Source organism: Felis catus, chromosome A2 (assembly GCF_018350175.1).
Source record: "Felis catus isolate Fca126 chromosome A2, F.catus_Fca126_mat1.0, whole genome shotgun sequence".
NCBI lineage: Eukaryota > Metazoa > Chordata > Mammalia > Carnivora > Felidae > Felis > Felis catus.
The window spans coordinates 76,152,173-76,178,068 of record NC_058369.1 but is presented as its reverse complement, the minus strand read 5'-3'; the positions used below and the strand labels follow the sequence as shown (position 1 = coordinate 76,178,068).

The following is a 25,896-nucleotide window of genomic DNA, read 5'->3' as shown; positions in this document are numbered from 1 at the left end:
AAATAAAGAATTAGTATAAACTCTTATACACTGATAATTGCTAAAAAAGGAGGGAAGGAGAATAATCCAGGAGGGCCCCATAAAAAAATTCTGGGGTGTGATGAGATTTCTTTTTTTTTTTTTTTTTTGGTCTTGGTATTGGTAAAGATGTGGAAATTTCACAACTGTTCTTTAAAAGAATGAATATGGTCTCATAAACTTCACTGTAAGAATGTCATATATCTCTGTATTTAAAAAACTTAATTATAGCCATTAAAGAATGGAGATACAATCAATAGCTTCCAAACTAATAAAGGGGAAAAAGTATCATAGAAATTCTATTGATCCAAGGCAGGAAAGGATAAAATATATATATATATATATATATATATATATATATATATATATATATATAAAGACACAGCTGAGACTGAAAACAAGATAAACATCTCTTTGAAACAGAAACTGAAAAAAATGCAAGCGGTCAGCAGGGCTGAGCCTACGGGCCTGCTGAGCTCTGGGTATGGAAGCAGCAACTGGGAGTTTCAGCTATGCAAGGTGACACACCAGAAAAAGATCCATCCAGCACAAGGAATTAGAGAGCTAGAATCACAACTCAGTGCCAGGGACTGGGGTGGAGTTGCCCTGGTCATGAAAGCGCACTGGGAAGGAAAAAATCAACAAACTGTGGCTGACCAACACAACATGTGGCTACAGCTTTTAAGAAGCTACGGGCATAAGGAAATGGGAAGACACATAAACAGCCTCGTAAACAAGAATGGAAACCAACCACCTGCTGGCTCAGATCATGATCTGCATTCTGTCTATGCCACAGGAGAACTTGCGCATTAAGCGCTCATTATATTACATAAGACCTGGTTCTGGACTGGGAAGCCATATGATTCTAGTGGAGGCAACCAAACATGTGAGACTAAGAGACTGAGAGAGAGACAGAACTTCCCACTCCAAATGAAGCTGCAAACTACATCCCAAAACATATGAAATAACTACACACAGTCAACAAAATCACTAATTAGAGTGTGTTGACAAAAGCTTTAAAATCAGTGGGTTTTGAATGTACCTGAAAATCAAAAGGAATGAAGTTCTCATACATGCTACAAAATAAACACCCCAAGACATTTTGCCAGGTATAATAAACCAGCACAAAAGGACAAACACTGTAGGATTCCACGTAGGTATCTAGAATAGACAAATTAATAGAGACAAATAGCAGATTAGTGATTATCAGAGCCAGGGGGAGGAGGAATAGGGAGTTGTTGCTTAATGGTTACAGAGTTTCTGTGTGGATTAAGCAAAGTTTTGCAAATAGCCGTGATGGTTACATAACACTGTGAATGTAATTAATGCCACTGAATTGTACTCTTCGATACTGTGAAAATTGTAAATTTTATGTTATACATCTTATCACAATAAAAATAAAATATATAAGGCAAAATAGAGCTCAAGGAAGGTATACACATCCACAATTACAGTTGGGGAGGGGGGTGCTTACATGCACATTACCTATCATAAAATGATAGAACTAGTGAACAAAATTAGAAAGGTTATAGTACACTTAAATAACAGACCTAACCTGCTTGATTTGGTATACTTACACACATGTGTATATAAAGATTGCTCCCAAGAAATACATAAAATATATTATTCTAATGTGTACATAGCATATTCAGAAAAGTTGCAATGCTTTGGGTATTCTTTCTTGGTATCTGGTCAAAAGAATCAATAATGTATAAATTATAATCTCTGCAATAAAATTAGAAATAAATTTAAGATTGTTTAAAAGGAAATTTGCCTATAACCTCCCATATTTGAAACCTTTAAAATGTAAAGAGGATATCATAATAGAAAAATCATAAATGAACACATGTGAAAGTGCTACATATCAAAATTTATCAGATGCAGTTAACTGGGATTTAGAGGTAAATTTACACAATTAAATATATATACATATATACTATGTATAGGTGCATAGTATATACATATATACCTACATATAATCAAGTGATTTTAGGGTGCCTGGGTGGTTAAGCATCCAACTTCAGCTCAGGTCATGATCTTACAGTTCATGAGTTTGAGCCCTGCATCAGACTCTGTGCTGACAGCTCAGAGTCTGGAGCCTTCTTCAGATTCTGTGCCTCCCTGTCTCTCTGCCCCTCCCCAACTCTCTCTCTCTCTCTTTCTCTCTCAAAAATAAATAAACTAAAAAATTAATTTAAACAATGAAATGATTTAAAATTAATTAGTTCAACATCAAGATCAAGACATTAGAAAAGGAACAAGAATAATCTGAAGAAAATAGAATATAGAAAATAATAAATATGAGATCAAAAATCAATGAAATGGAAAATAAAAAAAAAACAAGAGGGAATTCACAATCTTTTTTTTTTTTTTTTTTTTTTTTTTAGTTTCAGGTGTACGATTTAGTGATTCATCACTTATATACAACACCCAGTGTTCATCACAAGTGTCCTCCTTAATACCTAATACCCATTTAAGACCCCTCCCACCTCCCCTCTAGCAACCCTCAGCTTTTTCTCTACAGTTAAGAGTTTGTTTTATGGTTTCCCTCTCTCTCTTTTTCCTTCCTCCTCCCATATGTTCATCTGTTTTGTCTCTTAAATTCCACATATGAGTGAAGTCATTTAGAATTTGTCTTTCTCTGACTGACTTATCTCACATAGTATAATATTCTCTAGCTCCATCCATATCATTGCAAATGGCAAAATTTCATTCCTTTTTATGGCTGAAAGTAGATTTATACTTTTATTATGGTAAAAAATAGTTGTTGAAGTGAGATCTATAAACATATACAGAATTATTATATTTAAATTCATATAGAACAATATTTACATTTTTAAGTTACAGTTTTGAAATCAGAAGACGAAGTACAGCTTAAGTTTGCAAGAAAGAAAGAGAAAAACACAAAACAAAAATAGACAAAGCAGTAAAAACATAACTAACTATCTGTTTCTGATACGTAGAAATGCTCAGAAAGCTACATCTTCTTAATCTTATTGTCCAAATCATTAAAATATGGATGTATCAGTGCCATTGTGCCAGAAACTCATTTGGCAGGATCATAGACCAACATTTTTGAGAACAGATCCAAGCCATTTCCATCCAAGTTTTTGACACGGGATGCGAGACTTCCTGGTTTCCCCTTGGGAAATGTATTCTTATAGTCCTATAAAGATTCCACTTCTGGCCACACTTCATTATTGGGGGTGGCCAAAGCTCTGAAAATTCTGAAGAGTTAATCAATTTCTGAATCCCCATGGAAAAGTGGTTTCTTAGTTGTTAATTCTGTAAACATGGTGCCTAAACTCCAAATGTCAACTGGAGTTGAGTAGCGAGCTGACCCAGCATTACTTCTGGAGATCTATACCAGAGCATCACTACCTCATGTGGTATATTCTAACAGGTATTCCAAAAGCTCTGGCAAGGCCAAAATCAGCCAGTTTAATTGTTCCTTTGTCATCAATCAATAGATTTTGAGATTTTAAGTCTCTGTGCAGAACTCTTCTGGAGTAGCAAAACACAGTCCCTTGTAGGATTTGGTACAAGTAACTCTTAACAAGTGAAGATTCCATGAACCGACCAGGAGGGATGGAATCTAAGTATTTCTTGACATCCATGGAAGAGACTTCAAAGATGAGATATAAGCTGGAACCTTGCATAAGCACATCTTGAAGACGGACTATATTTGGATGACAAAGTTCTTTTAATAGAGAAATTTCCTGAATTGCAGTACTAGAAACCCTTCCTCTTCACTTTCTAGTCTGATTTTCTTCATGGCCACCACTTGACCTGTAGTTTTGTGCCTACCCTTACACACAACTCCACAGGTACCTTCTCCAATTTTTTCTATTTTGGTATAGTCTTCCATAGTTAACCAGTGAGGTGGTACGTCCCGGCTTTATTATCCCATGACGAAAGTGGCGGAGGCTACCACATCGGCGTCACTCTCGCTTCAACTTCCGAGAGCCAGGTTTTTCTTTTTTTCTTAAGCACTACGTTTTTAATATAATTGTTTAATCATGAACAGAGCTTAGTGATTGAGAGAAAAACTGTGCCACTGACTAACAACAAGGAAAAGTGTAATTCAGACCTAAAGGGAAAAATACAAAAACCTTAGCATCAAACAGACCAGGAGTCAAATCTGGACTCTACCATGTCCCATTGGCGTGACCTTTAGCAAATATCATTTCTCTGATTCGGAGTTTCCTCCTCTGCAGAATAAGGATCACACTGCTCACCTCACAGAGAGCCGGGAGAATTAAATGAGAAATCAGGTGTTCAGAGGTCAGCATTACTGCCCAAATCATGGTAGGGGTTCAACAAATATTAGTTCCCTCCTACTGCCTCCCATGCAACTTTTATCAGCAAGCATCATAAAAGGGTTTGGAAACTGCTAAAATGTATTTCCTCATGTCTGGATTCACACTATATATATACCACAATTTCTTGATCCATTCATCGGTCTACGGACATTTGGGCTCTTTCCATAATTTGATTACTGTTGATAATGCTGTTATAAACATCAGGGTGCATGTATCTATCCCTTCGAATCAGTATTTTTGTATCCTTTGGGTAAATACTTAGTAGTGCAATTGCTGAGTCGTAGGGTAGTTCTATTTTTAATTTTTTGAGGAACCTCCATACTGTTTTCCAGAGTGGCTGCACCAGTTTGCATTCCCACCAGCAATGCAAAAGGGTTCCTCTTTCTCCACATCCTCACCAACATCTGTTGTTTCCTGTGTTGTTAATTTTAGCCATTCTGATGGGTGGGAGGTGATATTTCATGGCAGTGTTGATTTGTATTTCTCTGATAATAGTGATGCTGAGCATCCTTTCATGTCATATTGCTTTTTAACATTAGTTCTCTAGTTAAAACAGTAAGGAAAAATAAACATAGGATATTAGATTGAGAAATAAGAGCCCAAACTGTTTGTATTTCAGATTTGACTACTGTCTACATAGAAAATTCAAGAATATCTATAGATAAACCCTTAGAATCAGTAAATGTGGTTAGTGATGCTACTAGATACAAAGAAAAGAATCTACAATCCTCATATATCTCCAGTTATAAAGTAGACTTTTTTCTACTACTATTAGGGTAGTAGAAAAAAAATATTCCATTTATAACAGTGACCAAAATTTATGGGTGTCCAGAAAGAAATCTAAATGATTTTTTACAAAATAAACTACAAAACATTATTGAAGGATGGAAAAGAAAACATAAATTAAGAGGAAAAAATGCCAACTCCAAAAATTGGAAGACTCTCCAGCAAAGACGGAAATTCTCTTCAAATAAATCTACATATTAAATATAAGCACAAAGCCCCACCAGAGAAATTTCCATGGAAATTGACAAAGAACCAAAAATCTCAAAGACAAATTTGAAGAACAGGAAGGGAGACATGTTATAAAGCAACAGTATTTAAGACTGTCTAGTATTAGCCCAGGGACAGATAAATCAAGCAAATAAAACAGAAGTGAGCAGTAGACTCAAAATAGCCCTGCTCACATATGGAAACCATATATAACAAGTATGTTCAAATGGATACACCATTCAATAAAAAGTCTGGTCCAACTGATTATGAATACAGAATAAAATTAGGTTACTACGTAACATAATATACTGAAAAAATCCCAGTTGGATGAATATCTAGCTGCAAAAGACAAACTAGTGTTTTAGAAAAAAAAAGTAAGGTAACATCTTTATGACATTATTGATAGTGATAGTTTTTATTTACATTACAAGTAAAGACTTGGCATAAACCAAGAATATAAGGTAAAATGACATTCTATTGACATCTCACCACTTGCAGATTTACTTTTGAACATGTGGGCTTTAAAGTTGCCAAGAAAGGGGAGTGGAGAGCTTTCAACCAGCTTGGAAGTAATATGTAACTTCCACTTAACACTCAATTAGCCATGATCAGTCCCAACTTAATTGCAAGGGAGCCTGGGAAACATGGGGGTGCACTTGGAACCTGGGTGGTAGGGGTGACTAATACTTGGCTCTTCCACAGGTTCTTGATCTATGATTTCTATATTTCATTTAATCAAGCCCTTATTAATTTTCTATTGCTGCTGTAACAAATTACCAAAAACTTAATGCCTCAAAACACCTTCAATTTATTGCATTGCACATTTGGAGGTCAGAAGTCCCACATGGATTTCACTGGGCTGAAACCAATATATTGGCAGGGCCATGTTCCATCTAGAGGCTCTATGGGATAATTCATTTTTTCTTGTCTTTTTGATCTTCTAGAGGCTGCCAAAATTCCTTGAACATGGCCCTGACCAACAATCAGATCATTTCAATCTCTGCTTCTATCATCAACTCTCCTTCTCAGACTTTCCTGCATTTCTCTTTCACTTATGAGGACACTCATGATTACATTGGACACACCCAGATAATACAGGATAATCTCCCCATCTTGGGATCCTTACCTTAATCCCATCTGCAAAGTCCCTTTTGCCAGATAAGGTCACATATCCACAAGCTGTGAGCATTAGGATGTGGCCCTATTTGTAGAGCCATTATTCTGCCTACCACACATGGAATGATCCAATTCTTATAAAACATACAAACACACACATAACTGGAAATTTATATGTGCCTATAAATGCAATTCTATATGTGTAACAGGATGTTAAATTTAAAGATGTAATAAATTATATTCTAAAAGGCTTACTACACTATATTCAGAATTTGAAATAGGGTTAAGTAAAACTGGTTGAAGCTAAGAGATTTTGTCAGAAAGATTTCTTTAGAACAAACTATGAGTGTTTGTCACATACACACCCAGTGGAAGGGTGGGGGGGTATGTTAGAGGGCACTAACTTCTCTCAGGAAGGAGTCCTGTAAGAGCACTTAGAGGGTATGACATAAGTTTCTTGGAGGTGTGGGGCTGGATGTCACAGAAAACTAATATGTGACAAAGGCCTCAGGATTCTAATGGAGAGGGGCTGTTGCTGTTATCCTGGGGTGGCAGAAGAGAGAAAGCGAAACCGGGCTCTGTTGGGAACATGCTAAACTTACACTGACGTGTGGCAAAGGATACAAGAGTATTTCCTGTGGATCAGAACACAAAGGAGAGAGCTAGCCTGGAACCTTTACAACTCCTACTCATGAGGTTGACATTGAGATGGGACCCCAGAAGAACATCGGAATGGGGTGCACGCTGAAACAACAGAAACTGAGTAGTATAGCTACCAAAAGATGAGAATGCAATTTTATATGTATAAACAGGATGTTAAATTTGGAGATAAAAAAACAGGTATATTCCAAATTACTTACTAAGCTATGTACAGAATTTGAAATAGAGAAAGTAAAACTGTCAGTGAATGAAGAGCATGTAAAAAAACACCCATGCCCAGGAGTGACACCAGCATGACAGTGGAACAGGAAGTCCCAGTCTCTTATTTCCCCACAGAGACACCAACTCAATGATATACAGACTAAACTGCCTTTGTGAGAACTCGAGAAACCAGTTAAGAATTTGCAGCACCCCTGGGGAGGGCAAAGTCAAGAAGAGCCACATGGAAGCTGGTAAGAAAGTTTGTTGCATTGACCCGGCATATCCCCTCCCCTTCTGCAGCACAGAACATTGGTAGAAAATGCCCAACCTGTGGCTTCTCCCTAAGGAGAGACAAAGAAAAGTGGAACATCTATCAAACACTCTGGCCTTTCAAAAGGCTGTCCCAAGGACTAGTTTTCGTCTCATTTAACTCCGTTCTGACAGGAACCAATATAGTTTGGATGCCTAGGGGCCACTAAGAACAAAGGCTAGCATGGTGGCTTGTTGCAACACCAGAGAGATTGAATTACCATGGGCAGTCACCAGGGAAAGGAAATATTATAAGCTCCTGAAAAGAAACAAGGCAAACTTCTTTAACAGAGAAATCACATGCACAAGCTCAGAGAAGTCACATATGCATAAGTGAGTTGAGATGCTCCAGACTCTCTAGCCAGCTTGATTTTTGAAGATCTTCCCAGTACAAAGCCAGTCCATAAAGACCGGGAGAGATGGCTATTTTTTCAAATGCCCAAATTTCAATAAAATCACAAGGCATGCAAAGAAACAGGAAAATACGGCAAAAATCAAAGGAACAAAATAAATCTCCAGAAACCAGCCCTAAAGAAATGGGGATCTATGAATTACCTGATAAAGAACCATTAAAAACAGCCTAAAAGATGCTTGATGAGCTAAAAGAGAACACTGATGGACAACTAAATGAAATTAGGAAAACAATGCATGAACGAAATGAGAGTATCAGCAAAGAGATAGAACCTATTAAAAACAAGATCAAAGAGAAATTCTGAAGCTGGAGTATACAAAAAGAGAATTGGAAAATTCACTCGCAGGATTCAACAACAGACTTGATCAAGCAAAAGAAACAGTTAACATGAAGACGAGTCATTTGAAATTATGAGTCAGAATTATAAGAGAAAAAAGAATGAAGAGAAGTGATAGGAGCCAAGGGACTTATGGGATACCCTCAGAAGTATACTACTCAAAAGTGGTAATATATGCATTATGGGAGCCACAGAAGAGACAGGGAAAGGGGTGGATGGTCTATTTGAAGAAATAAAGGCCAAAAATGTCCCAAATTTGAGAAAGGTAATGGATACACAAGCTCAAGAAATAAAAAGAACTCCAATTGGGATAAATACAAAAAGGCTCATGCCAAGACTCATTATAATCAACTTGTCAAAAGTCCCAAAGAGAATCTTGAAAGCAGGAAGAGAAAAGTGACTCATTACATATAAGGGAGCTCCTATGAGATTATTAGCAGATTTCTCAATAGATAGAAATCTTGCAAGCCAGAGGACTTGGGATAATCTATTCAATGTGATGAGAGAAGAAAACTGCCAAACAATACTGTATCTGGCAAAGCTGTCTTTCAAAAATGAAAGGGAAATTAAGATTTTCCTAGACAAATGAGGGCTGAAAAAGTCCACTGCCACAAGAACTGCCTTACAGGAAATGCTAAAAGGAGTTCTTCAAGTTAAAGCAAAAAGACACTGGATAGCAAATGAAAACAAAATTGTAAAGCTCTCTCTCTGGGAAAGATCAATATAAAGACAAACAGTACTGTAATGTTGGCATATAAATCGCTTTTAATTCTGGCATAGAATTTAAATGACAAAGGCATTAAAATAACTATAAATCTATGTTAATTGGTACACAGTATAAAAATATGTAATTTGTGGGGCACCTGGGTGCTCAGTCGGTTGAGCGTCCGACTTTGGATCTTGTGGTTCGTGAGTTCAAGCCTCGTGTCGGGCTCTGTGCTGACAGCTCAGAGCCTGGAGCGTGCTTCAGATTCTGTGTCCCCCTCTCTTTCTGCCCCACCCCTGCTTGTGCTCTGTCTCTGTCTTTCAAAAATGGATAAACATAAAATTTTTTTAATGTAATTTTGTGACACTGGTAACATAAAGCTGAGTGAACAGAGATGTAAAGCAATAGAGTTTTTCTACACAAGTTAAGGTAAATTATTATCAGTTCAAAACAGATTGATACGGGGGGGGGGGGGAAATGAGTGAAATAGGTAGAGGGGATTAACAGTACTTTAACTTGATGAGTCCTGATAATGTATAGAATTGTTGAAGCACTATATTGCACACTTGAAACCAATATAACACTGTGTGTTAACTACTGGAATTAATGTTAAAGAAAAATAAAATAATAGAGTAAATTGCTGTAACTTTAAGATGCTTCTTGTAATCTTCATGGTAACCACAAATAAAATACTATAGAAGATACATGAAAGAAATGAGAAAGGAATCAAAGCATATAACTACAAAAGAAAATCAATGAAACAAAAAGGAAAGTAGCAAGCCAGGAAGAGGGACAAAATGGCTACCAGACACATGGAAAATCAGTAACAAATGGCCATAGTAAGTCTTACCCTATTATTAATTACTTTAAATGTAAATAGATTAACCTACCAATTAAAAGACATCGAGTTATTGAATGGGTTAAAAAACACAAGATCCATCTATATGCTGTCTACAAGAGACTTAGCTTTAAAATCTAAGAGCACACATAGGCTGAAAGCAAAAAGAGGGAAAAGACATAATGTGCAATAGTAAATAAGGCAGGGGTGAACATAATCATAACATAAAATAGGTAAGTTAAAAACTGTCACAAGAGATAAAGAAGGACATTTTATAATGATAAAAGGATCAATTTATCAGAAAAATGTAAGAATTATAGATACATGCACCTAACATCAGAGCTCCTCAATATATAGAAAAAAGTTGACAGGATTGAAGGGAGAAATAGACAGCAATACAATTATAGTAGGAAATTTCAACAGCCGTCTTTTAATAATGGCTAGAATAACTATACAGAAAATTAATAAGGAAACAGAAGTCTTGAGCAACACTACAGACCAATTAGACCTAACAGGCATATACGAAACATTCCATCCAAGAACAGCAGAATACACATTCTTCTCAAATGCACACGATACATCCTCCACAAGAGACCCCACGTTGGGCCACAAAACAAGTTTTAACAAATTTAAGAAGACTTAAGTCATGCCAAAGATCTTTTCCAAACAATGAGATGAAACTAGAAATCAAGAGCAAAAGGAAAATTGAACATTCACAAATACGTAGAAATTAATACTCTTAAACAACCAATGAGTCAAAAATGAACACAGTATCTTCAGACAAGTGAAAATAATAGAAAAACAGCATAGTAAAACCGATGGGATGCAGTGAAATAGTATTAAGAGGGAAGTTTATGACAGTAAACAATTACATTAAAAAAGAAGAAATATCTCACATAAATGACCTAACTTTCAACTGTAAGGAACTAAAAAGGAACAAACTAAATCCAAGTTAGCAGAAGGAAAAAAATAATAATAAATTTTACAGCAGAAATAAATAAAATAGAAAACAGAAATACTGAAAAAAAATCAAGAAAATATAGAGTTGGATTTTTAGGAAATCAACAAAATTGGCAAACTCTTAGCTAGACTGAGAAAAAAAAGAGGACCCACATAAATAAAACCAAAAATAAAAGAGGAGATATTACACCTGATGCCAGGAGTATAAAAGGAATATAAGAGACCACTATGAAAAACTATACACCAACAAGTTGGATAATCTAAAAGAAATACATAACTTACTAGAAATATAGAACCTAACAAGATTGAATCATAAAGAAAAAACGTCCAAACAGACCTATAATCACTAAGGAGACTGAATCAGTAATCAAAAATCTCCCCCAAAATAAAACCTCAGGACCAGATGGCTTTTCCAGAGAATTCTACCAATATTTAAAGAAGAAAACAACAATACTCTTCAAACTCTTCCAAAAAATTTCAAACTCAGTTAGGACTCCAGCATTACCCTGAGACCAAAACCAGAGAAAGACATTATAAGAAAAGAAAACTAGAAGCAAATAACCTTGATTAATATTGATACAAAAACAGTCAGCAAAATACTAGAAAACTTAATTCAACAGCACATTAAAAGCATTCCACATAGTTACAAACAGAGAGGGAGGGAGGCAAACCATAAGACACTTTTAAATACAGAGAACAAACGGAGGGTTGATGGGGGGTGGGGGAGAGGGGAAAATGGGTGATGGGCATTGAGGAGGGCACTTTCTGGGATGAGCACTGGGCATTGTATGTAAGCCAATTTGACAATAAATTATATACAATAATTAATTAATTAATTAATTAAAAATAAATAAATAAAAGAATTCCATAGTGACCAGGTGGGATTTATTCATTGAATGTCAAGATGGTTCAACACATGAAAACCAATCAATTTAATATACCACATGAACAGAATGAAGGGAAAAAAACACATGCTCGATTAATGAAGAAAAAGCATTTAACAAAATTCAACACATTTTCACAATAAAAACACTCATAAAACCAGGAATCAAAGGTAATTATCTCAAATAATTAAGGGCACATATGAAAAGCCCACAACTTCTATTATACTCAATAGAGGAAAACTCAAAGCTTTTCCTCTCAGATAAAGAACAAGAGAAAGATGCCCATTTTCACCAGTTCTATTCAACATAGTACTAGAAATCCTAGCCAGAGAAATAGGTCATGACAAAAAAAAAAAAAAAAAAAAGACATCCAAATTCTAAAGGAAGAAATAAGATCATCTCTGTTTGCAAATACATGATCTTATATGTAGAAAACTAAAGATGTGCACACACATACAAATGCTGTTAAACAAATTCAGCAAAGCAGCAGGATTCAAAAACAACAACCCAAATCAGTTCCATTTGTACACACTAACAATGAACAATTCAGAAAGGAAATTAAGAAAACAATTCCATCTACAATAACATTAAAAAGAACAGAATACTTAGAAGTTTTATTTATTTCCACAAATAAATGGAAAGACATCACATGTTCATGAATTGGAACACTTGATAACAATAAAATGCCCATATTACCCAAAGCAATCTACATATTTAATGCAATCCCTATGAAAATCCCAATGACAATTTACAAAACTAGAAAAAAATTCTAACATCATATGGAATCTCAAGGAATCCCAACTAAATCTTGAAAAAGAACAAAGTTGGAGGCCTCACACTTCTTGATTTCAAAACATATTACAAAGCTACAGTAATCAAAACACAGAGTGGTACCATGGAAAGACAGACATATAGACCAACAGAAGAGAACAGACAGGCTAGAAATAAACCCTCATGTATTTGGTCATATTACCTTGGACAACATGGCCAAGACCACACAATGGGGATAGAAAAGCATCCAACAAATGATGCTGGGAAACCTGGACATTCACAAGGAAAAGAATAAAGTTGGATCTTTACCTTATAGTATACACAAAAATGAACTAAAAATGGATTAAATACCTACAGGTAAAACATGAACCTACAAAATAGGAAGAAATATTTGCAAATCACAGGTATGATAAGGGGTTAATATATACAATATGCAAAGAACTCCTATAACTCAACAACAGCATCCTGATTTTAAAATGTGCAAAGCACCTGAATAGACATTCCTCCAAAAAGAAAAAAATACACCAACGGCCAACAAGCTTAAGAAAAGATGTTGACCATCACTAATCATCAAAGAAGTGCAATGAGGTGTCAAAAAAATAAACCAGAAAGTAACAAGTATAGGTGAGAATGTAGAGAAATTGGAACCCTATGCACTGTTAGTGGGAATGTAAAGCTTCTCAAAAAATTAAAAATAGAATTACCACATGACCCAGCAATCACACTTCTGGGTATGTATCCAAAAAAATTGAGACAAGGATTGAAGACATTCGCACACTCATGTTTATTGTAGCATTATTCACAATGGCCAAAAGGTGGAAGCAACCCAAATTTCCACGGAAGAATGGATGGATTAAAAAAAAAGGTGATATATACATACCATAAAATATTATTCAGCCTTAAAAAGAGAAGGAAATTCTGTCATATTCTACAACATGGTTGGGACTTAAGGACATTAAGTGAGTCACAAGAAGACAAATAGTGTATGATTCCACTTACGTGAAATATCCAAAGTAGTCAGACTCATAAAACAGAAAGTAGAATGGTGGTTGCCAGGGGTTGGGGGAAAGGGGAAATAGGGAGCTGTTGTTCAATGGGTCAGAGTTTCAGTTTTGCAAAATGAAAGAGTTCTAGAGAGCAAGTGCACAACAGTGAGAACACAATTAACCCTATGGAATGGTACGCTTAAAAATGGTTAAGATGGTAAATGTTACCATTTTTTAACCACAATTAAAATAATACAAAACACCCAGGCCCAGAGACCCTGAAACCTTCTTATAAAATTCACTAGAGTTTAACACTTTCCTGCCTACCTCCCACACCCATCTCCCCTTCTTCCCTATTTCCCATCCCTTTAGATTCAGCTAGAGTGGGTCAGATATCACTGCTAGTGACAGGGAAAGAAGTAGCTAGGAAGAGGGGAGAAAAGGGGCAGGTGGTCTCCAGCAGCAGGTGGTCCATTTATAGTGAGCCCTGGGAGGGGAAGGAGGGATGGCTTGAATTTGCGAGATTGAAGTGCTGATCCATATATAGCATTTAGCATGCTAATTTCTAATAGAGGACTATAATTTAGAACTTAAGAGTTAACTAGGAAGGAGCAGATGAGTCCATAGATATGCCCAGTGGTAACCTATTGGCAGAGGAAGAAATTTCCCACTGAGCCTGTTTAAAGAGATAATGGAAAGCAAAAATAAAAAATGTTTTCAATTTATATCCAATGCATTTTACCTGTCCAGTATACTGGCTTCAACTGCTAACGTACATAATGTTAATATAGAGGAAAAAGCTGGGAAGGCTGTACACTAAATGATTAATAGTAGCCATCTGTGGGACTGGATTAAAAAGGGGAGCATTTGGGGGCGCCTGGCTGGCTCAGTCAGAAGAGCAAATGACTCTCGATCTCAGGGTCATGAGTTCGAGCTTCATGCTGGGTGTACAGATTACTTTAACAAATAAATATTAAAAAATTTAAAAATGGAAATGGGAGCATTTGAAAGATTTTTATTCTTCACTCATTATACATCTATAATATTTTAATTATTTGTAAGGAGTCTATTCATATATTATTTATGTAAGTGATATGTAATTTTTATTTTTTATTTTTTGATATGGAATTTTTAAAGTCAGAATTTGGAATTAACATACTATGCAGGTTTATTTCATATATAGGTAATCGGTCTGTCTAAATACCGTCTACTTTGTTATAACCAGACACTAGTGAACCTCTTGGGAGAGACAAACTTTCTTTGAAATTGTTGGTATCCAGCATTAAAAATGAGGCCAGATGTAGGGCACCAGGGGGGCTCAGTTGGTTAAGCATCTGACTCTTGATTTCAGCTCAAGTCATGATCTCACAGTTCATGAGATTGAGCCCAAGTTGGGTTCCATGCTGACAGTAGGGAGCCGGCTTGGGACTCTCTCTCTCTCTCCCTCTCTCTCTCTCTGCCCTTCCTCTATGTGCACCCTTGCATGCTCTCTCTCCCTTTCTCAATAAATAAACATTTTTTAAAAAATGAGGCTAGATGTGAAGACTGGGTTTTCTATTTTTTTTTCCTTTTTCTATAGCAAAAATAAGAAGAAAGAAGGAAGAAGTAAAGGAAGGAAGGAAAGAAGGGAGGGAGGAAGGGAGGGAGGGAGGGAGGGAGGAAGGAAGGAAGGAAGGAAGGAAGGAAGGAAGGAAGGAAGGAAGGAAGGAAGGAGGAAGGGTGAGGTAAGTCCAATCTCCTTTTCCCTATAAATTCTTAGAAAAAACTTACTAACTCTATCAGTTCCTGCTCATAGTGAATTTCACAGAGTGAATATTAGCATTATAGTGTTCTCTGTTTGTATTATTTTTCTCTTTTAAAACATCTTTATGGATAGTACAATCTTATGTTGAAATTTTGAATCAATATGGTGCTTTCTAAAGTTAAGAGTTACTAACAATGTCTTTACTCTTTTTTTCTTTTAAACACAGAAAGGACATCAGCTTACAGACACACACAAACAAAGACTAGGGGAACCTCCAATTGGTCAAAAAAGCAATGTGGAAAACTTTCTTTGAAAATAATTAATGACAAATGGTAAACATTACTTTCCTGGATATTCTGCCATTATTCTGGCCCTTCCTCATATGCTACCACTAGAATCTTATAGGAGCTGCTTCCTGCCAACATAAGCATTGTGTGAAAACTTTACAAACATCACTGGGAAGAATAAGCCAATGACCTCTGTATGACTTCTTAGCAACTTTGCAAGCCAGAGGCCTAATTTGACATGTGGATTTGGTGGTTTGACCAGCCTTGGCTAACATCAGGTCCACATGTAAGAGGGGTGTGCAGTGGCTCCATACCCCAGGGAACCAGCTCAGTCTCATGCGCCATGAGTCACAGTGGAGAGGAGAGCCTCCTTCCTGGCCGTCTTGACTCACTGCGGAGCAGAAGAGGATGCTCATTGGGGTTGTGGTGCCGTTACGCGAGAGACCGCGGTGAGCTAAACAACTGCACCAAGATGCAACCAAATCCCTCAAATTAGGAGAGAACAGGATGAGAACGACCAAATTCACTGATGGTTTGAGTTGGCAAAATTCTATGAAGTTCTAACATTAGCTCTACGCTCATAAATCATGTTTTCCTTGGTCTTCTCAACTTCTAGTAATTAAACTGCTGCACCTCAAGTTGCCTTTTCAACAAATTCTATAGGAATTTATATTCTGCTTAAGAGTGGATTAAATTTAAAAGTCTATCTTGGATCAGACTGGATCAGTCTCAACTTGTCTCAGAACCCATGTCTCTTTGGACGGTACCTATCCTGCCCTTCCCAACAGCCATCCACCATTGGGTTCTTCTCTAGGGTTGGTGGTGTGTTGTTTCTTTTTAATTGAAACCTTGAATCCCAGGTTTTTAACCTACTTACCTATAAAATAGCATCATTTTATGGGAACTAAACTGTAATGTATCCTAGTGATTTGCCAAATTCCTAAATTACTAGAAGGATTGCCCCTTTCAGATAAACTGTGTACTGTTTTAGTTGCAAACTAATAAACAATAAAGGGAATAGAAGGAAAACATTAGAAGAAAATGTGTTAATCCCTCTTCATCATATGACCAAACATAGCCTCTCTTCGAATCTAAAGTGACTTATCAGCTTAAATCACTCAGGGACCTATAGTTTCATGTACCATTCACTCAAGGCTTCCCTCAAGGCGGCTCACACACTGCTACCTCGGCTTCTTTTCCTATAATTCTTGCCCTTCTCTATCTTCTGCTTACTTTCTTACTGCTCTACACCACTCACACCATTAAAGATACAGGTTACAATTAATCTTGAAGTAAATATTGCCATAGATGCCTCACTCTGCTGGGATTTCTATTCTGTAGTCACTATTTATTATTACTTTTGAAGTATAATTTACACAATGTTATATTAGTTTCAAGTGTAGAACATACTGATTCAACAATTCTATACGTTATTCAGTGCTCGGAGAATCACTAGACATATTATTACAATATTATTGACAATATTCTGTGTGCTGTACTTTTCATCAATATGACTTATTTATTTTATTACTGGAAGTTTGTATCTCTTAATCTCATTTATCTGTTTCACCCCTCCCCCAAACCCCTCTCTTCTGACAACCACCAGTTTGTTCTCTGTAATTAAGAGTCTGTTTGTTTGTGTCATTGTTCATTTGTTTTGTTTTTTAGATTCCACTTACAAGTAAAATCATATGGTGTTTGTCTTTCTCTGACTTATTTCACTTAGCATAATACCTTCTAGGTCCATCCATATTGTCACAAATGGCAAGATCTCATTCATTTTATGGCTGGATAATATTGCATTGTGTGGTGTGTGTGTGTGTATACATATCCATATACACACACACAAAAATAGACACGCAGATAAACAGAATAGACAGCCCATAAATAAACCCATGTTTATGTGGTCAATTAATCAATGATAAAGGAAGGATGAATATACAATGAGGAAAAGACAGTCTCTTCAATGAATGGTGCCAGAAAAACCAAACAGCTACATGCAAAAGAATTAAACTGGACCACTTTTTTTTTGTTAACTTTTTTCATGTTTATTTATTTTTGAGAGAGAGACAGAGACAGAGAGAGACAGAACATGAGTGGGGGAGGGGCAGAGTGAGGGATACAGAATCTGAAGTAAGCTCCAGTCTCTGAGCTGTCAGCACAGAGCCTGACACGGGGCTTGAACTCACAAACTGTGAGATCATGATGTGAGCTGAAGTTGGATGCTTAACCAACTGAGCCACCCAGGCACCCCTAAACCGGACCACTTTCTTACACCATACAAAAAAATAAACTCAAAATGGATTAGATACTTAAATGTAAGACCTGAAACCATATAACTCCTCCAAGAAAATTTGGGCAGTCATCTCTCTGACATAGGTCTTAGCAACATTTTTTCTACATATGTCTCCTCAGGCAAGGAACACAAAACCAAACATAAACTACTGGGACTACACTAAAACAAAAAGCTTTTGCACAGTGAAGGAAACCATCAGCAAAATGAAAAGGCAACTTACTGAATGGGCAACTGTATATATATGCAAATGATATATCCAATAAGGGGTTAATATCAAAAGTATGTAAAGAACTTACCTAACTCAACACCAATAAAAGCAAATAATGTGATTAAAAATGGGTAGAGGACCTGAATAGACATTTTTTTCCAATAAAGACCTACAGATGGCTAACAGACACATGAAAAGATGCTCAGCATCACTAACCATCAGGAAAATGCAAATCAAAACCACGATGAGATATCACCTTACGTCCGTCAGAATGGCTAGAATCAAAAAGCCAAGAAATAACAAGTGTTGGTGAGGATGTGGAGAAAAAAAATGCTTTTGCACTGTTGATGGGAAGGTACAGTGGTGTATCTACTATGGACAACAGTATGGAGGTTCCTAAAAGAAATTAAAACAAGAAAAACTCTATGATCCAGTAATGCCACGACTTTGGGCATTTACCCAAAGAAAACAAACACTAATTTGAACGGTATATTCTGTATTCTCTTAATTCTTGCTGACTTTGACTTAAATCTTTACCACTCCATCATTTTCAAGACATGGTTTTCTCTAGTCACTCCTGACTCTTCTCCTGGCACTTTTCTGAGCTTTGAGTTCACTGTGTCTAAGTTTCCTTTTAGTCTCTTCTGCTTCCACCTACTCCTTAAATGATGATATTCCCTAGGATTCTGTCCTGGGTTCTCCTCCTTTCTCAATCTGTATTCTCCCTGAGTGATAACAACCTGAAGTGTCTATCCTAAACTCTTTAAGTTTATAATCTAGATGCCTACTAGACACACAATTCCAAATGAACCACACCTATTTCAAACACAAAATGTTCAAAGGGGAGTTTATAACACAGACCCTGCCCGATCCAACTTTCCTCCTGAGTTTCTAATTTAAGTTAATGGTAAAATTCTCCAACCAATCCCCCTTCTCTATTCTTATTTTTCCAAAGACAATAGTCAGATTTTGTCTATTTTATCTTTTTAATAGCTTACATACATATTCATTGCTTACTTTTCAATCCACACTAATGAATATTACTGATTTCCATTATACACATAACTATTGCAAGCCTACAGGCTTTCATCACATCTCATAGAGACTAACTCATAGTGTCACTCATAGTGACAGTATAGAGGACAGTTTAGATGAGAGCATTGTATTTGCATGAGCATTGTAAAATGCTTATTCATCGTGTCATCATTCAACAAATATTTCTAAGTACCTGATCTGGGACAGAAAAAAGGTATAGCTAGCCAAATGCAAAGCTGGAGGGGGAGGGGCAGATGAGTTGGGCATATAATGGTAGAATTTTCTGCATTAACTTCTATTTTTACACTTACATAGCTTAAGTAGAACAGTGTAAATATGTTCCATGTGATTTAGATAATTCTTCTATACTTAAAATAGCTATAGGTTTCCCCACTACCTCAAATCCATGGAAGCCTAGGAAAGAGAGGAAAACTCATTTAAACATTTTTCTTTGGGATGGAGACAAGTTACTAAATTGTTAATTATTGAACCAAAGAAAAGTTCACATAACATAAAATTACCATTTTAAAGTTAACAATTCCGTGGCTTTGATTTGATGCATTTCAAATGTTGTGCAACCACCATCTCTGTAAAGTTCTAAAACACGGTCATCACCCCAACGGAAAATCTCTCATTTTCCTCTTATTTCCTCAAGCACTTGTTCCTATTCTACTCCTCCTCCCCTAATAAGCATAAATGTACATTATATCGATTTACCAATTGTGGAAATTTCATATAAATGGTATCATATAATACCTGATCTTTTGTGTCTGTATGGTATCATACAGGATCTTTTGTTTCATTCACACTGTATCATGTTTCAGTACCTTATTCCTTTTTATGGCTAAATAATATTCCATTGCATACATATACACCAAATTTTGTTTATCCATTCATCCATTGATGGATGTTTGAGCTGTTTCCACCTCTTTTTTTAAGTTTTTTATTTATTTTGAGAGAGAGAGGGAGAAAGAGAGAAAGAACGAGCACAGGAGGGGCAGAGAAAGAGGGGGAGAGAGAGAGAATCCCAAGCAGGCTCTGCACTGCCAGCACAGAACCTGACACAGGGCTTGATCTCACCAGTTGTGAGATCATGGCCTGAGAGGAAATCAAGAGTCAGACGCTTAACCGACTGAGCCACCCAGGTGCCCCAAGCTATTTCTATCTCTTGGCCATAGTGAATAGTGCTGTGGTGAACATGCATGTACATGTATTTATTATCTTTCTTAATTATTATTTTGTGTCTACACATAAAAGTAAAAATGTTGGGTCACACTATAACTTTTTGAGGAATGCCAAACTGTTTTTCACAAAAACTGCATCATTTTACATTCCCATCAACAATGGACAAGGGTTCCAATTTTTCCACATCCTTGCTAATACTTTTATTTTCCATTTTCATTGGGGGAGTTGTTTTGTTTGTTTTGTTCGCCATTCTTGTAGGTGTGAAGTGGTACTTCACTGTGTTTTGATTTTCATTTCCCTAATAACTAATGATGGATGTTGAGAGTCTTTTCACATCTCATTGGCCTAGTATGTATCTTCTTTGAATAAATGTCTATTCAAGTCCTTTGCCTACTTTTTCATTTGGTTGTCTTTTGTTGCTGAGTCATGAGAGTTCTTTATATAATCTGGATACTAGATTCTTATCAGATACATTATTTGCAAATATTTTTTTTTCCCATTCTGGGGTTTTCACTTTCTTCTCTATTGTTCTTTCAGGCACAAAAGTGTTTGATTTTGATGAAGTCCAATGTATTTACTTTTGTTGTTTTTCATACTTTTGTTGTCAAAGCTAAGAATCCACTGCTAAATCCAAGGACATAGAAATTTACCCCTATGTTTTCTTCAAAGGGTTTTATGGTTTTATCTCTTATCTTTAGACTACTTGCTCCTTTTGAGATATTACATCTGCCTACTATCTATATATCATCTAACTATCTATATCTATATCTACCATTGATGTAGGGGTCCAATTCTACTCTTTTGCATACGTATGTGCAGTTATCCCAGCATGATTTGTTGAAAAGACTATTATTTACCCTATTGAATGGCCTTAGCATCTTTTTTGAAAATCACTTCGCTATAGATGTTTGAGTTTATTTCTGGACTCTCAATTCTATTCTATTGATTATACATCTCTATTCTAGTATCACACTGTTTTGATTATTGTAGTCTTTTATTAAGTTTTTTTAATTTATTTTGAGAGAGAGAGAACACACAAGCAGGGGAAGGGCAGAGAAAGAGGAAGAGAGAGAGAGAGAGAGAGAGAGACAATCCCAAGCAGGCTCCACACTCGGCAAGGAGCTGGATATAGGGCTTGAACCCACCAACTGTGAGATCATGACCTGACTCAAAATCAAGAGTTAGACACTCAACTGATTGAGCCACCCAGGCACCCCTATAGTAGCCTTGTTGTAAGTTTTAAAACCAAAAAATATGAATTCTCCAACGTTGTCCTTTTTCAAGATTGACTTGTCTGTCTGGGCCCCTTGAAATTCTATGTGAATTGGGAGATTAGCTTTTCCCTTTCTGGAAAAAACACTATTGACATTTGGTAGAGATTGTATTGAATCTGTAGATGGCTGTGAGAAGTACTGCCATCTTATCAACATTAAGTTTTCAATCTATGAACATGAGATATCATTCCATTTACTGAGTTTCGAAATTTCTTTCAGCAATGTCGTATGGTTTCCAGTGTATAAATCTTTCACCTCATTGGTTAAATTCATTCCTAGTTTTTTTCTATGTTTGTATAAATAGAATTCCTTTCTTAATTCTACTTTTATATTTTTACTTCCAGTGTATAGAAACATACCTGATTTTTTGTGTTGATGTTGTACCTGCAACTTTGTGAAGTTCATTTATTAGCTCTAGTAGGGTTTTTAAAACATTCTTTGTATTTTCTACATACAGGGCTATACAATCTTTGAATACCTATAGTTTTACTTCTTCCTTTCCAATTTGGATACCTTTTGTTTCTGCTTAGTTCCTTCCCTACCTAGGGACCAGGGTCACCGACTGGGAACACAGGCTGCCATCTTCAACACCACTACAGAGCCTGGAGGGGCCTGGTCAACGGCAACTAAAAGCACCCAAAACTATTTTATTATTCAAAGTTGCCCCTTACTTGATTCAGCACATGCTTGTTGCTGTAAACTTTTATCTGTTTTCCAGACTTCTCAGAGAGTTTATTCCAATAGTGTTTGCTTAATTTTTTAATGTTTCTATGGAGGAGTAGGTTATTGGAGCTGCCTGCTCCACCATTGTCACCAATGTCATCCCAAATATTTTTCTTGTGGTGCATGGCACTATTCTAGGCTAAGGAACACCAAAATAATATTATTCACACCTGTCAACATGCTCGATCCATTTTGAGCTATAATTGACTATTTGGTATCGGACCAACTTCCTACCAAGGATAACCACAAGTTTGAAAAGAAAACAGTTGCATCTTAGAGTAACCAAAATAGCCAGGAGAGAGAGCTTAGGTATCTCACCTTAGGTAGCCTAGTAGAGATTTTTATCACCAGCAAGTATACTCTAACAAAGAATGAAATAATTTCAAATGTAATCCCAGAAAAGCAAAAAGTACTAGAAGGCAAAGTAAAGTGCATATGCATATATATATACATATACATATATATGTAAATAAATAAATATGTATATATATATATATATATATATATATACACACACATACATGGGTAAATCTAAATTTCTCTATATAAAGCAAAATACTATTTTGTTGGATTTTTAAATTTAATAAAATTAAAATACATGACAACAAGCACTCAAATCAGGAGTTGGGTAAATGAAATTAATGTTCTAAAGTCCTTGAATTGTCCAGAAACTAGAAAAGTATTAACTTGTAGTACATTCTAGTAAGTCAGAGATTCATTTTGTAATAATAAAGTAAGCCACAGAATAAGAAAAATACACACAACACATATAACTGACATAGGAGTCATATCTAAAGTATAGAAAAACCTCTTAGAAATCAATAAGAGATGGATAGCCTAATTTTAAAATGGGCAAAGGACTTGAACAGGAATTTCACAAAAGAGAATATCCAAATGGCATACAGACATATGAAACAATGCTAAATTCTTTTTTAACATCCTGGAAATGAAAATTAAATCAACAATGTGATACCTTACATATGCATCAGAATGTACAACATCACAAAAAAACCTCCATGCTCTTTTCCACAGTGGCTATACCATTTTTACATTCCCACAAACAACATACAAGGGTTCTAATTCCTGCATATCCTTGTCAACATTTGTTATCTTTTACTAACATCTATCCAAACTGGTATAAGGTGATATTTCATAGTGGTTTTGATTTCCATTTCTCTGATGATTCGTGATGTTAAGTAGCTTTTTATATATCCTGTTTGCTATTTATATGTCTTCTTTGGAGAAATGTCTATTCAAGTCCTTTGCCTATTTTTTTTTTAATTTTTTTTAACATTTTTAAATTTTATTTTTGAGACAGAGAGAGACAGAGCATGAACGGGGTTGGGGCAGAGAGAGAGGGAGACACAGAATCGGAAGCAGGCTCCAGGCTCTGGGCCATCAGCCCAGAGCCTGACGCGGGGCTCGAACTCACGGACCGCAAGATCGTGACCTGAGCCGAAGTCGGACGCTCAACCGACTGAGCCACCCAGGCGCCCCTCAAGTCCTTTGCCTATTTTTAAATGGGGCTATTTGTGTTTGTTCTTGTTTTCTTTGTTAAATATTTTTACAAGTTCCTTATATATATTTTAGGAAGTGGGGGGAATTAATATCTTATCAGACATGTGGTGTGCAAATATTTTCCTCAGTTTTTAGGTTGCCTTTCCATTTTGCTTTCTCCCTTTACTGAAGGAAGCTTTAGTCTGATGTAGTCCCACTCATCTTCTTTTGCTTTTGTTTCCTGTGCTTTTGATGCCATATCCATATATTCATGAAATTATTGCCAACACTAACATCATGGAATTTTTACCATTTTCCTCCAGAATTTTTACAGTTTTAGGTCTTATGTTTAAAGCTTTAATCCATTTTGGGTTGGTTTTTGTGTATGCTGTAAGGTAGGGGGTTATTTTCATATTTTACATGTGGATATCTAGTTTTCTCAACCCCATTGGTTGAAGAGATGACCTTTTTCCCATTCTGTATTCTTGACACCATTGTTGAAGATTAGTTCCCTATATACATGTGGGTTTATTTCCAGGCTCTCTATTATGCTCTATTAGTCTGAGTCTGTTTTTATGCCAGTATCATACTATTTCAACTATGGCTGCTTTGTAATATATTTTGAAATCAGGAAGTGTGATGCCTCCAGCTTTGTTCTTTGCATTGGCTATTCTGGGTCTTTTGCTCTTCCACATAAATTTTAGGACTCTTTTTCCATTTCTGCATAAAATGCCCTTGGAATTTTGATGGGAATAGCACTGAATAGCAGATTGCGTTGGTAGTATGGACATTTTAATGATATTAACGCTTCCAATCCATGAACGCAAGGTGTTTTCCACTTCTCTATATTTCCTTTAATTTGTTTTATCAGTGTATTATCGTTTTTGGTGTACAAATTATTCACCTCTGACATATTTTGGTTTTGATGCTAATGTAACTGAGAACATTTTCCTAATTTCCTTTTTGAGTAGTTCACCGTTAGTGTATGGAAATGCAACTGATTTTTGCATGTTGATTTTATATCCTGCAACTTTTCTGGATTCACTTATTCATTCTAACAGGTGTGTGTGTGTGTGTGTGTGTGTGTGTGTGTGTGTGTGTGTGCCTACGTGCATATGTGTGTGTAATCATTAGGGTTTTATATATACGGTTCATATAATCCGCAAACAGAGACAATTTACTTCTTTTCAAGTTTGGATGCCTTTTATTTCTTTGTCTTGTCTAACTGTTCTGGCTAGGACTTCCAGTATTAAGTTGAACAGAAGTGGTGAGAAAGGGCCCCTCTGTCTTGTTCCTGATCTTAGTGGAAAGTTTTTAGTTTTTTACCACTCAGCATGAGGTTAGCTGTGGGCTTGTCATATAGGGACTTCATTACATTGAGGTACATTCTTTCTATACCTGATTTGAGAGTTTTTAACATGAAGTGATGTTGAATTTTATCAAGTACATTTTCTGCATTTACTGAGATAATCATATGATTTTTATGCTTCATTCTGTTAATGTGGTATATCATGTTTATTGATTTGCATTCTGGCATCCCAGGAATAAATTCTATTTGATCACAGTATATGATCCTTTTAATATGCCGTTGAATTCTGATTGCTAGAACTTTTGTCACAAATTTTTGCATCTAGGTTTTTTTGTTTTTACAGATTTTTGCATCCATGTTCATCAGAAATATGGACCTTCAATTTTCTTATCTTGTAGTGTGTTTTGTGGTTTTGGGAGCAGTGTAATGTGGGCCTTGTACGATGAGGCCTTGTACCAAGCAAACTACTGCTTCTCTTTAAGTTTTCAGAAAAGTTTGAGAAGGATTAGTGCTAAGCCTTTAAATGTTTGATAGAATTCACCAGTGAAGCCATCTGATCCAGGGCTTTCCTTTGTTGGGAGAATGTTATTCAGCCTTGAAAAAAGAAGGAAATCCTACACTGTGTGACATCATGGATGGACTCATTTTTCAAGTGTTTAAAAAATAGAAGCGAATATTATCTATACCTCTTCTTTTGTATCAGAACTTATTTTTCATTTTAAGTGTCCTTTTATCTAAGTAACAACTGCTTTGAAGCAAAAGCAAAAGTGCTAATCCATGCATTTCTGGCCTTCCAAATTTAATTGGGTAACAAATGATCGCATT

General features: G+C 36.1%; 1 long non-coding RNA gene and 1 pseudogene across 1 annotated transcript in view; both read right to left on the bottom strand.

Annotated features, from left to right (window-relative positions):
- Positions 1-25,896, bottom strand: part of LOC109497401 — a 121,900-nt gene that overhangs the window by 93,199 nt on the left and 2,805 nt on the right. The gene's annotated exons all lie outside the window — the stretch shown is intronic.
- LOC101093007 lies at positions 2,977-4,477 on the bottom strand (annotated as a pseudogene).